Below are 13427 nucleotides of genomic sequence, written 5' to 3'. Positions count from 1 at the left end.
CCAATAGAAATTAGCTTTGTGATATTTTAGGCATTAGGCAAACAGGTGAGGCATTATTATAAACTCCAAGCCCCTGAAGTTGATCCTTCGTTCATGACATCACTACTGCTGAAAGATGGCATATGGGCTCTTTTCCTTCACCCTCATCCAAGACTCAGCCCCTGGTGCCTCAAATTTCTCCCTCCACAATTAATCCCCTGCATGAGGCACTGTGCCCATCTTGTGATTCTCTTTACAATGCAAATATTCCTGAAAGGATGCCACATTCATCTACAGTCCCAGGGCAGCGGTTCTTAACTGGAGTGGAGTGGAAGAATACCAAAATCATCTGGGAAATTTCTGTAAACTAGATCTTCAGAAACTGTATTGGAATATGTTTGATACATCTACCTTTTTTAAACAGTTCCAAAGATAGAAGTCAGAAATTTTTACACAAAATATCGTAGCTTGCATTATCATCCAAAGAGAGATTTGGGTTTAAGAAGGCATTTATCATCAGTTCAACTTCTGGAAATAGTAAAGAGATAAGTAACCAAGAGCAATTTCACTTGAAAAGTAAGGAGAATGACAAAGGAGAATTTAGACTGCTGCTTTGAATATTTGTGCAAAGGCGTATAAATTCCTTCAATATAATACGTTTCACATATATTACATGCAATCACTAATCAATGTTATTTAGTTTTGCACTATTTGAAAAATCTGCAGGCTGGGCACGGTGACTCATTCCTGCAATCCCAGCACTTTGGGAGGCTGAGGTGGACAGATAGCTTTAGCCCAGGAGTTTGAGACCAGCCTGGGCAACATAGCAAGAAATCCCTCTATAAAAAATAGTTAGCTGGGCATGATGGCACACACCTGTAGTCCCAGCTACTTGGGAGGCTGAGGAGAGAGGATCACTTGAGCCCCACGGGGAGAGGTTCCAGTGAGCAGTGATCGCACCACGGCACTCCGGCCTGGGCAACGGAACAAGATTCTGTCTCAAAAAAAAAATTTTTTTTAATTTAAACATCAGCATTCCAGTGTAAGATGTCCAAAAACTCCAAAACAATTTTTCAGTTTCACATTTCTGTTCTAGGCAAGCAGCCTGTTTTTGAGCATAGGGTATAGTAGCTCACTCTATCTGGAACCAAGTTTGTATCACTTCTTATTCCAAGAAAATTGACTCCTAATACTTACTCTTCATGGATATGTAGAAAGCATACTTTGTTCTAACACAGGAATTCTATTTCTTCTCCTGGCTGTCTCATTTAGTTAAAACTTGATATTTAAAATTAGCTTTATTCAGCGGCCAGCAGATGGAGCTATTGAAAAATGTTGACATCTCCATTCTTTTTAATGAAATAAAACCGGTTTAGAGATACACTTTAATTTTTTTCTGTGTAAATAACCTGCCCATTATAGAGAAAACTGGAACTGCAGTTAACATTAAAAAGAATAAAAGATCACTTGTAATTATGCCACCAGAAAAAATTACTTATAATGCTTTGGTATATATCAGTCCAGAACATATTATATTCATATATTTAGATTTAGATTTTGTTTTACAAAACATAATGTTTATAATATAAAATTTGCTCCTAAAGGCATAGAAATCTCCAAGGATAATATTAAAATATTTGCAACTGTACAGGACAGGCAAGGACCAATGAGAACAGATACTGGCTGTAGCTTGAATAGGACCACATATGCTGCTTGCTGTGTGAAGCATTAACTCTTCAATTGATAGGTGATGGGCAAGGTCTTGGGGGTGGCAGGGAAGGGTTTGGGTGCCCAAGGAGGAAGGGGTAGGTTCAGGGAACCGACTGTATAACAACCTTATAGAAGTGTTTCATTATTTTTAACAACTAATACAGCCAAAATAATAAATGCCAGGTGAACTATCAGCTCTAGAAATCTCTGGAAGAATATACAAGGTTACACAAAAGTAGAGGACTTCTAGACGGGAATCTAGGTGACTTGAGAACAAAGGTGAGAGAGAAATCTGTCACTGTAATACCTTTGGTACTATGAGCGTGCATTTAATTTTTTAAAAATAAGTTTTAAATAAAATATCATAAATAACTTTCTGGTGAATAAATACACATTGATATTATTATTTTAGTGGCTATGTAAAACTATTTTATTCTGTAGTTATGCTCTGACTTACTTAATGAACCGCTGTTGTTGAGTAGTTCGATAATGAATTATAACACACAAAATTTATTTAAATCCATGACTCATAATATAGCTTAAAAATAAAAACATTCAGCCAGGCATGGTGGCTTATGCCTGTAATCCCAGCACTTTGGGAGGCCAAGGAGGGAGGATCACGAGGTCAGGAGATCCAGACCATCCTGGCCAACATGGTGAAACCTCGTCTCTACTAAAAAAATACAAAAATTAGCTAGGCATGGTGGCACATGCCTGTAGTCCCAGCTACTCAGGAAGCTGAGGTAGGAGAATTGCTTGAACCTGGGAGGTGGAGGATGCAGTGAGCCAAGATTACAGCAGTGCACTCCAGCCTGGAGATAGAGCAAGACTTCGTCTCAATAAATAAATAAATAAATAAATAAAAGAAAAACAATCACTGTAGGCGGTTGCTAATCAACCATTTCATTATTTTTTAAACTGACAAATAAAGGAAAGAATCAATCATTTATCCTGCCTGCTCTGTACATACTGTACCAGTGGAAAATCAAATAGTAATCTGCGAACAGAAGTAGTCCAGCTAACCAATGAAGAAGGAATGTAAAAAGTAGAATATTATTATTTTAAAAACCCTAATGAAAATAACTGATCCAGACATTGAACATAAGTAGCTGCTGGCATCACAAGGAGAGAGAATAAAGCATTAGATGTTCACTGACAGAGGAATACACCAGCACCTATGTAGTCATCTTGCCATAAAAATCTAACCTGAATACGAAAAAGCCTCTAGATACAAGTATCAATTTACAAGAAATACATAGGAACATGTTTTGGTTTTTCACACAAATAAATTCCAAGGAAGAAATAAATGAGGGACAGAGGAGAAACCTAAATATTAAAAGAGATTAACCAATCAGTCCGTTGCAATGTGTGTACCTATCTGGACCCTGAGTCAAAAAAATAAACTGTAAAAAATAAATTGTGACATTTATAAGACATTTGGAGATTTGAACACTGGATATTTAATGATATTAAAGAATTATTGTTTGTTTTTTGCAATAATAGTACAATAGCTATGTTGAAAAATTTGCTGAATACAAAGTCTTCTGTTTCTTGATCTAGCTATTAGTTACCCAGTGTGTTCAGTTTGTGAAAGTTTAGAGAGCACCACATTTTCTGTATGAACATTATAGTTCAGTATAAATTTGAAAATATAAATGCAAATGATAAACATGGCATATATAATTTTTTTAGAAAAAAAAGGAATGATATAGTATCTAGGATTTACTTCAACATAATATAGAAAGGGAAAAAAAGGTATATATGAAAGGGTATATATTTAAAAAGGGTATATATGAAACAGGATTTACCATGAGTTGATAACTGTTGAAGCTGGGTGATTGTCGTAGTTCATTCTCATGCTGCTAATAAAGACATACCTGAGACTGGTTAACTTACAAAGGAAAGAGTTTTAATTGACTAACAGTTCCATATGGCTGGGGAGGCCTCAGGAAACTTACAATCATTATGGAAGGGGAAATAAACACATCCTTCATCACATGGTGGCAGCAAGGAGAAGTGCCAAACAAAAGGGGGGAAAGCCCCTTATATAACCATCAAATCTCATGAGAACTCACTCACTATCAAAAGAACAGCAGCAAAGGGGTAACTGCCCCCATGATTGAATTATCACTCACCAGGTCCCTCCCAAAACACATGGGGATTATAGGAAATACAATTCAAGATGAGATTTGGGTGGGGACATAGCCAAACCATATCATTCCATCCCTGGCCCTTCCTAAATCTCATGTCCCCACATTTCAAAACACAATCATGCCTTCCCAACAGTCCACCAAAGTCTTAACTCATTCTGGCATTAACCCGAAAGTCCAAGTCCAAAGACTCATCTGAGACAAGGGAAGTCCCTTCTGCCTATGAGCCGGTAAAATCAAAAGCAAGTTAGTTACTTTCTAGATACAATGAGGGTACAGGCATTGGGTAAATATGCCTGCTCCAAATGGAAGAAATTGGCCAAAACAAAGGGGTTACAGGCCTGATGCAAGTCCAAAATTCAATAGGGAAGTCGTTACATTTTAAAGTTTTAAAATGATCTCCTTTGACTCCATGTCTCACATCCAGGTCACACTGATGCAAGAAGTGGGCTCCCACGGCCTTGGACAGCTCTGCCCCAGTGTATTTTCAGGGTACAGCCCCTCTCCAGGCTGCTTTCACAGGCTGGTGGTGAGTGTCTGTAGCTTTTCCAGGCACAGGGTGCAAACTGTCAGTGGATCTACCATTCTGGGGTCTGGAGGATGGTAGCCCTCTTCTCACAGCTCTACTAGGCAGTTCTCCAGTGGGGACTCTGTGTGGGGGCTCCAACCCCACATTTCCCTTCCATACTACCCTAGCAGAGGTTCTCCATGAGGACCCCACCCCTGCAACAGACTTATGCCTGGACACCCAGGTGCTTCCATACATCCTCTGAAATCTAGGCAGAGGTTCCCAAACCTCAATTCTGGTCTTCTGCATACCTGCAGGCCCAACACCATGTGGAAGCCGACAAGGCTCGGGGCTTGCACCCCCTGAAGCAATGGCCTGAGCTGTACCTGGGCCCCATTTAGTCATGGCTCGAGCTGCAGCAACTGGGACACAGGCTGCACAGAGCAGTGGGGCCCTAGACCCAGCCCAGGAAACCATTTTTCCCTCATTGGCCTCCAGGCCTGTGATGGGAGGGACTGCTATGAAGTTCTGACATGCCCTGGAGACATTTTCCCCAATATCTTTAGTGATTAACATTTGGCTCCTTATTACTCATGCAAATTTCTGCAACAGACTTGAATCTCTCCCCAGAAAATGGGTTTTTCTTTTCTATTGCATTGTCAGGCTGTAAATTTTCCAAACTTTTATGCTCTGCTTCCTTTCAAATGCTTTGCCACTTAGAAATTCCTTCCACCAGATACCCTAAATCATCTCTCTCAAATTCAAAGTTCCACAGATCTCTAGGGCAGGGGCAAAATGCCAACAGTCTCTTTGCTAAAACATAACAAGAGTCACCATTGTTCCAGGTCCCAACAAATTCCTCATCTCCATCTGAGACCAACTCAACCTGGACTTTATTCTCAATATCACTATCAGCATTTTGGTCAAAGCCCTTTCACAAGTCTCTAGGAAGTTCCAAATTTCCCACATCTTCCCTGTCTTCCAAGCCCTCCAAATCTCTAGGAAGTTCCAAACTTTCCCACATTTTCCTGGCTTCTTCTGAGACCTCTAAACTGTTCCAACCTCTGCCTGCTACCCAGTTCCAAAGTCACTTCCACATTTTTGGGTACCTTGACAGTAGCGCCCCACTCCCTGTACAAATTTACTGCATTAGTCCATTCTCACACTGCTAATAAAGACATACCTGAGACTGGGTAATTTGTAAAGGAAAGAGGTTTAATTGACTCACTGCTCAGCATAGCTGTGGCAGTCTCAGGAAACTTACAATCATGGTAGAAAGAGAAGCAAACACGTCTTTCTTCACATGGCGGCAGCAAGGAGAAATGCCGAGCAAAAGTGGGGAAAGCCCCTTATAAAACCATCAGATCTCATGAGAACTCACTCACTAGCATGAGAACAGCAACACAGGGGTAACTACCCCCATGATTCAATGACCTCCCACCAGGTCCCTCCCATGATACGTGGGGATTATGAGAACTACAATTCAAGATGAGATTTGGGTGGGAACACAGCCAAAACATATCAGTGACAGACACAGGAGTGTTTATTATAGTATTCTGTCTACTTTTATATATGTTTGAAATAGTCTAGAGTAACTAGGTTCTTTTTTATAAAGTATACTGATTTTAAAGTTTTGTCACATCTTCCCAAACAGTTCTCCAGAAAATTTATCCCAAGTTTTACCACACGGGCAGTGTAAATCAACAACCACACACAACCAGTATTTTTTTTTCTTCTGTTTTTTTTTTATTATTATTATACTTTAAGTTCTAGGGTACATATGCACAGCATGCAGCTTTGTTATATGTGTATACCTGTGCCATGTTGGTGTGCTGCACCTGTTAACTCACCATTTACATTAGGTATATCTCCTAATGCTAGCCCTGCCCCCTCCCCCCACCCTATGACAGGCCCCGGTGTGTAATGTTCGCCACCCTGTGTCCAAGTGTTCTTGTTGTTCAATTCCCACCTATGAGTGAGAACATGCGGTGTTTGATTTTCTGGCCTTGTGATAGTTTGCTCAGAATGATGGTTTCCAGCTTCATCCATGTCCCTACAAAGGACATGAACTCATCCTTTTTTATAGCTGCATAGTATTCCATGGTGTATATGTGCCATATTTTCTTAATCCAGTCTATCTTTGATGGACATGTGGGTTGGTTCCAAGTCTTTGCTATTGTGAATAATGCCGCAAGAAATATACATGTGCATGTGTCTTTATAGTAGCATAATTTATAATCCTTTGGGTATATACCCAGTAATGGGATGGCTGGGTCAAATGGTATTTCTAATTCTAGATCCTTGAGGAATCGCCACACTGTCTTCCACAATGGTTGAACTAGTTTACAGTCCCACCAACAGTGTAAAAGTGTTCCTCTTTCTCCACATCCTCTCCAGCACCTGTTGTTTCCTGACTTTTTAATGATCGCCATTCTAACTGGTGTGAGATGGTATCTCATTGTGGTTTTGATTTGCATTTCTCTGATGGCCAGTGATGATGAGCATTTTTTCATGTGTCTGTTGGCTGCATAAATGTCTTCTTTTGAGAAATGTCTGTTCGTATCCTTTGCCCACATTTTGATGGGGTTGTTTGATTTTTTCTTGTAAATTTGTTTAAGTTCTTTGTAGATTCTGGATACTAGCCCTTTGTCAGATGGGTAGATTGTAAAAACTTTCTCCCATTCTGTAGGTTGCCTGTTCACTCTGATGGTAGTTTCTTTTGCTGTGCAGAAGCTCTTTAGTTTAATTAAATCCCATTTGTCAATTTTGGCTTTTGTTGCCATTGCTTTTGGTATTTTAGTCATGAAGTCTTTGCCCATGCCTATGTCCTGAATGGTATTGCCTAGGTTTTCTTCTAGGGTTTTTATGGTTTTAGGTCTAACATTTAAGTCTTTAATCCATCTTGAATTAATTTTTGTATAAGATGTAAGGAAGGGATCCAGTTTCAGCTTTATACATACGGCTAGCCAGTTTCTCCAATACCATTTATTAAATAGGGAATCCTTTCCCCATTTCTTGTTTTTGTCAGGTTCACATACAATCAGTATTAATGCAATTTTATAGAAACATAATTTGAGATAATGCCATCACCAAGAATTTTAATTTAAAAACCAATAAGTTTGAGCTTTTGCATAGTACAATATTATAAAGTAAAATGTAAAGATTAAAAATTATCATATGATTCTTTCATTAAAGAATACTGAGTGAGACTGGATGCGATAGTGCATGCCTGTAATCCCAGCACTTCAGGAAGCCGAGGCAGGCAGATCACAAGGTCAAGAGATCGAGACCATCCTGGCCGATGTGGTGAAACCCCATCTCCACTACAAATACAAAAATTAGTTGGGCATGGTGGTGCACACCTGTAATCCCAGCTACTCGGGAGGCTGAGGCAGGAGAATCACTTCAACCTGGGTTATGGAGGTTGTGGTGAGCTGAAATCGCACCACTGCATTCCAGCCTGGTGTCAGAGCAAAACTCCGTCTCAAAAAAAAAAAAAAAATGCTTAGTGAAATAAATCTAATGTCTAGGGACTACCAGAAATAAATTAGAAAGAAGTGTAATTACAAATATGAGTCAGCACCTCAAAGTGAACAGACCTACCCAACATATGAGAATACAAACAGCACATCTACAAACAAAGACGCTGTAGGGTTGTGTAAAGAGAGTGGATTTTGATATAAAATGAACTTATTGCAAATGCTACGCTATGAAACTTTCGACTACTCAGTTTAATCATCTGTAAAATCTAAATGATAATATTGACCACTTTTTAAAGATGTTGTGATAATTGAAATATTACATGTAAAGTTCCACGTACAATTCTTGACACATTATAGTCACTTAATAAATGGAAATTAATATTAAGTTTTATAAGTGAGCAATTTTATCTTCCATAAGAAACCTCTCAAAAAGAAATCAAAGGCCAGACGCAGTGGCTCATGCCTGTAATCCCATCACTTTGGGAGGCCGAGGCAGGAGGATCTCTTAAGGTCAGGATTTTGGAACCAGCCTGGGCATAATAGCAAGACCCTGTATCTACAAAAAAATTTTTTAATTAGTCAGACATGGTGGCATGCACCTGTAGTCTCAGCTACTCAGGAGGCAGAGGCAGGAGTATCCCTTGAGCCCAGGAGTTTCAGGCTGCAGTGAATTATGATTTGCAAGACTCTGTCTCTAAGGAAAATAAAAATAACAATAAACTAAGACCGGCCAGGTGTGGTGGCTCACACATTGCAGGAATGAATGAACATGAATGACTATGGCATATTAAGGACAACTGTGATGGCATTTGTGTACTAGAAGATTATAGGAAGAGCAACCATAGGCTGGACAGAGCTAGGTTAGAAATGGGACTCCAGACTTAGTAGGGGTATAATCTTAGAAGATTTACTTAACCCTTTGAACCTCACATTCCTCATTTATAAAATATTTTTAACATTCTACTACAGAACTCTCTCATTTCTCTACATTGAGTAAATTCCTAAATGAAAACCTGACCAAGTGATTTCCTGGCTTTAATGGCATCCAACTGCCCTGGGGATAAAGTAGTCTCACTTAGAAACATTACAAGACCTGCTAATGATCAGGCCCTTGCTAACCAGCACAGCCTCAAATTTAATTTTCCTTCTTTTCACATGACATTCTTTCCCCCTAATCCCTGATGTGGCTTCAAGTCGTTTGAAAGACCAGAGCACTAGACAGCCACTACCAAGTAATTCCAGTGGTACGTGAGATGAAATCTACTCATGAACATTGTTTGAGGTGTTGCCTTCTCTGACCCCACAAGTCTGGGTCAGGTGCCATTGGTACATACTCTGATGACAACCTATACTTCCTCCATCATAGGGCATTTGTATTATTCAGGTTTTTCCAGAGAGACAGAATCAATAGGACATATATACAGTCCCCCCTCCACCAAATGCATATCAAAAATATTCGGAAAAATAAAAAATACAATAACAATAATACAAATTTTTAAAATACGGTAGAACTATTTACACAACAGTTACATTGTATTAGGTATTATAAGTATTCTAGATATGATTTAAGGTATATGAATTATGTGTGTAGGTTATCTGCAAATACCATATGATTTTATATAAGCGACTGAGCATGCTTGGATTTTGATATCTGCAGGGGTCAAAGAAATTTATTTTAAGGAATTGGCTTACCTCATAATAAAGGAAGGCAAGTCCAAAATCTGCAGGGTAGGTAAACAGGAGGGACATCTGGGGAAGGGCTTGTGTTGTTGCAGCCCTTTGGAGGCCACCCACTGGCAGAATTTTTCTTGCTGGGAGTGAGGCGTGGGATTTGGGGGCGGTCCATCTTTCGTTCTATTCAGGTCTTGATTTCATGAGGCTCACTTACATTATGGTGGGCAATCTGCTTTACTCAAAATCCACAGATTTGAATGTTAATCTCATCCAAAAACGCTCTCATAGCAACATCCAGAATAATGTTTGACCAAATATCTGGGTACTGTGGCCCAGCAAAGTTTACACCTAAAAGTAACCATCACAGCATATCACACTCCATTTTTATTGCCTATGTATTTTCCTAAGCCACTCTCTAGATTGCAGTTCTCTGAGAGCAGACTCTGTGTCTATTTTACAACATTATATATCTATACTTTGTGTGGTGCCAGGAACATAGTAAGCACTAGATAACTATATATTAAATACATTTATGGTCAGATTTTAAGAAAATAACTTAAGTCACCTTGTGGAGAATGGGCTACAAAATAAAAGAAAGGCAGCAGCTCATCGATTTAGAAAGCTATTCTAATAATCCAGAACAGAAATGATGAGGGCCTGTGTCCATGTTTCATCCTGACTGAACACATAGCTGGAGTCACCCCAAAAACCACAGCAGGGGAGTACCCACAGGTGAGTGCCCAAAATCATCCTGAGATGGGTCTGGTTGGAATTTGAAAGCACGAAGCAGCTGGGTGCAGTGGCTCACGCCTGTAATCCCAGCACTTTGGGAGGCCCAGGCGGGTGAATCACCTGAAGTCGAGAGTTCAAGACCAGCCTGACCAACGTGGAGAAACCCTCGTCTCTACTAAAATTACAAAATTAGCCAGGCATGGTGGGGCATGCCTGTAATCCCAGTTACTCAGGAGGCTGAGGCAGGAGAATCTCTTGAACCCAGGAGGTGGAGGTTGCAGTGAGCCGAGATCACACCATTACACTCCAGCCTGGGCAACAAGAGCAAAACTCTGTCTCAAAAAAAAAAAAAAAAAGCAAAAAGCACTAGATACCAAGGTAATCGATCCAAAACATTTATTAGGGGAACTTAGAAACAGAAGGGGTTGCAAGCTGTCCTCGTTGGGACAGGGAGATAAGGGATGTTCTCCCCAGATATGTCTGCAACTAGGGCGTTTGGCTATGGAGTTTACGTGCGAGTTTAAGGAATGTAGCTCAGGGCTAGAGCTAGTTTCTTTCAGTGCTTTGGGCAAGAACTTAGATACCTTTTTCAGTGCCTGCAAATGTTCAAGGCCCCAGCTTGGGTTCAAGCCTACAGGGGAAAACATGCAGCTGTCCAGTTCACTTTATATTTCTCAGACAGGAGAGAAAAATAAGTAAGGGAAATTGGGGGATGGTGCACCATAATAGCAGAGAAGAAAGAACAGAATTAGAAGTGACAGATTAGATGTAAGGAGGGAGCAAAAGTCTAGATGTTAAGTTTGGGAGTTGGGGAATTAGATAGATGGTGACTGCTATGGTTTGGATATGGTTTGTTTATCCCCCACCAAATCTCATGTTGAAATTTGATCCCCAGTGTGACAGAGATAGGTGATGAGGCCTAGTGGGAGGTATTGGATTATGGGGTGGATCCTTTATGAATCGCTTGGTGCCTTTCTAGTGATAGTGAGTGAGTTCTAGCTCTCACAAGACTAGATTGGTTCTCTGGGGAATGGATTAGTTCCCAGAAGGTAGGTTATTATAAAGCCAATACGGGCTGGGCACGTTGTTTCATGTCTATAATCCCAACATGCTGGGAGGCCAAGGCAGGAGAATCGCTTGAACCTGGGAGGCGGAGGTTGCAGTGAGCCGAGATCACACCATTGCACTCTAGCCTGAGCAACAAGGGCAAAACTCTGTCTCAAAAAAAAAAAAAAAAAAAAAAAGCCAGATGTGGTGGCATGCTATTCTAGTCCGAGCTACTTGAAAGGCTGAGGTGGGAGGTTGGCTTGAGTCCAGGAGCTGAAGGTTGCCATGAGCTGACATCATGTCACTGCACTCCAGCCTGGCTGACAGAACCAGACCCTGTCTCAAATAAATAAATAAAACAAAATTAGCTGGGTGTGGTGGTGTGTGCCTATAGTCCCAGCTACTTGGGAGGCTGTGGTGGGACGATCGCTTCAGCCCAGAGGTTGAAAGCTGCAGTGAGCTGAGATTGCAACACTGCACTCCAGCCTGATGACAGTGAGACCTGTCTCAATCAATCAGTCTATCAATCAATTAATCAATGGTGTTGGGAAAACTGGATATCTATATATAGGATGAAATTAGACCTTCATCTCACACGATATTAAAAAATCAACTCAAAATGGATTAAGAACTTAAACATAAGACCTGAAATGGTAAAACTACTAGAAGAAAACATACGCTTAGCCAGACATGGTAGTGTGCACCTGTAATCCCAGCTAATCGGGAAGCTGAGGCAGGAGGTTCACTTGAACCTGGGAAGTGGAGGTGGCAGTGAGTTGAGATTGGCCACTGCACTCCAGTCTGGGCAACAGAGCAAGAGAAAAAAAGAAGAAAGAAAGAAAAGAAAGAAAGAAGGAAGGAAGGAAGGAAGGAAGGAAGGAAGGAAGGAAGGAAGGGAGGGAGGGAGGGAGGGAGGGAGGGAGGGAGGGAGGGAGGGAAGGGAGGGGAAGGCAGGCAGGCAAGCAAAACATACAAGACAAGCTCTTTGACATTCGATATAGTTTGGATGTTTGTCCCCTCCAAATCTCATATGAAATGTAATCCCCAATGCTGCAGTGGTGCCTGGAATATGGGGGTGGATCCATCATGAATGGCTTAGCACCATACCCTTGCTGATGTGTGAGTTATTGCTCTGAGTTCATGGGAGAACCAGTTGTTTAGAAGAGTGTGGCACCACCCCCTCTCTCTCCTGCTCCCTTTCTCACCATGTGATATGCTTCGCCCCTTCACCTTCACCATGATTGTAAGCTCCCTGAGGCCCTCACCAGAAGCAGATGCCAGCACCATGCTTCCGGTACAGCCTGCAGAACCATGAGCCAAAATAAACATCTTTTCTTTATAAATTACCCAGCCTCAGGTATTTCTTTATAACAACACAAGAACAGGCTAACACAAAATTGGTCTGTGCAATTATTTTCTTGGATATGACTCGAAAATACAGACAACAAGAGCAAAAATAGACAAATGAGATTACATCAAACTAAAAAGCTTTTGCACACAAATGGAAATAACTGGGTGAAGAAACAGCCTACAGAATGAGAGAAAATATTTGCAAACCATATATCTGATAAGGGGTTATTTCTGAAATATATAAATAACTCAAACAACACCATTATAAGAAAACAATCTAACTAAAAAATGGGCAAAGATATTTCATATAAATAGACTTTCTTAGAGGATGACATACAAATGGCCAGCAGGTGTATGAAACAATGCTCAACATCACTAATGATCAGGAAAATGCAAGTCAAAACAGCGATGAGATATCACCTAACACCTGTTGTGATGGCTATCATCAAAAAGACAAAAGATACAAGCAGCAAGGATGTGGAGTAAACAAAACCCTTGTACGCTGTTGGTAGGAATATAAATTAGTACAGCCATTATGGAAAACAGTATGGAGTTTTCTCAAAAAGTTAAAAATAAGGCTAACATATAAACCAGCAATTCCACTTCTGAGTATACACCTGAAGGATGTGAAATCAGTATGTCAAAGAGATATCTGCACTCTCATGTTCATTGCAGCATCATTCACAATAGCCAAGACATGAAGCCAACTTAAGTGTCCATTAGCAGATGAATAACTAAAGAAAACATGGTGTATGTACACAGTGTAATAGTATTCAGCCTTTCCAAAGAAGGAAA

This window comes from Symphalangus syndactylus, chromosome 15 (genome assembly GCF_028878055.3).
Source record: "Symphalangus syndactylus isolate Jambi chromosome 15, NHGRI_mSymSyn1-v2.1_pri, whole genome shotgun sequence".
Taxonomy (NCBI): domain Eukaryota; kingdom Metazoa; phylum Chordata; class Mammalia; order Primates; family Hylobatidae; genus Symphalangus; species Symphalangus syndactylus.
The sequence above is the reverse complement of the archived record's forward strand: the minus strand, read 5'-3'. Positions refer to the sequence as shown.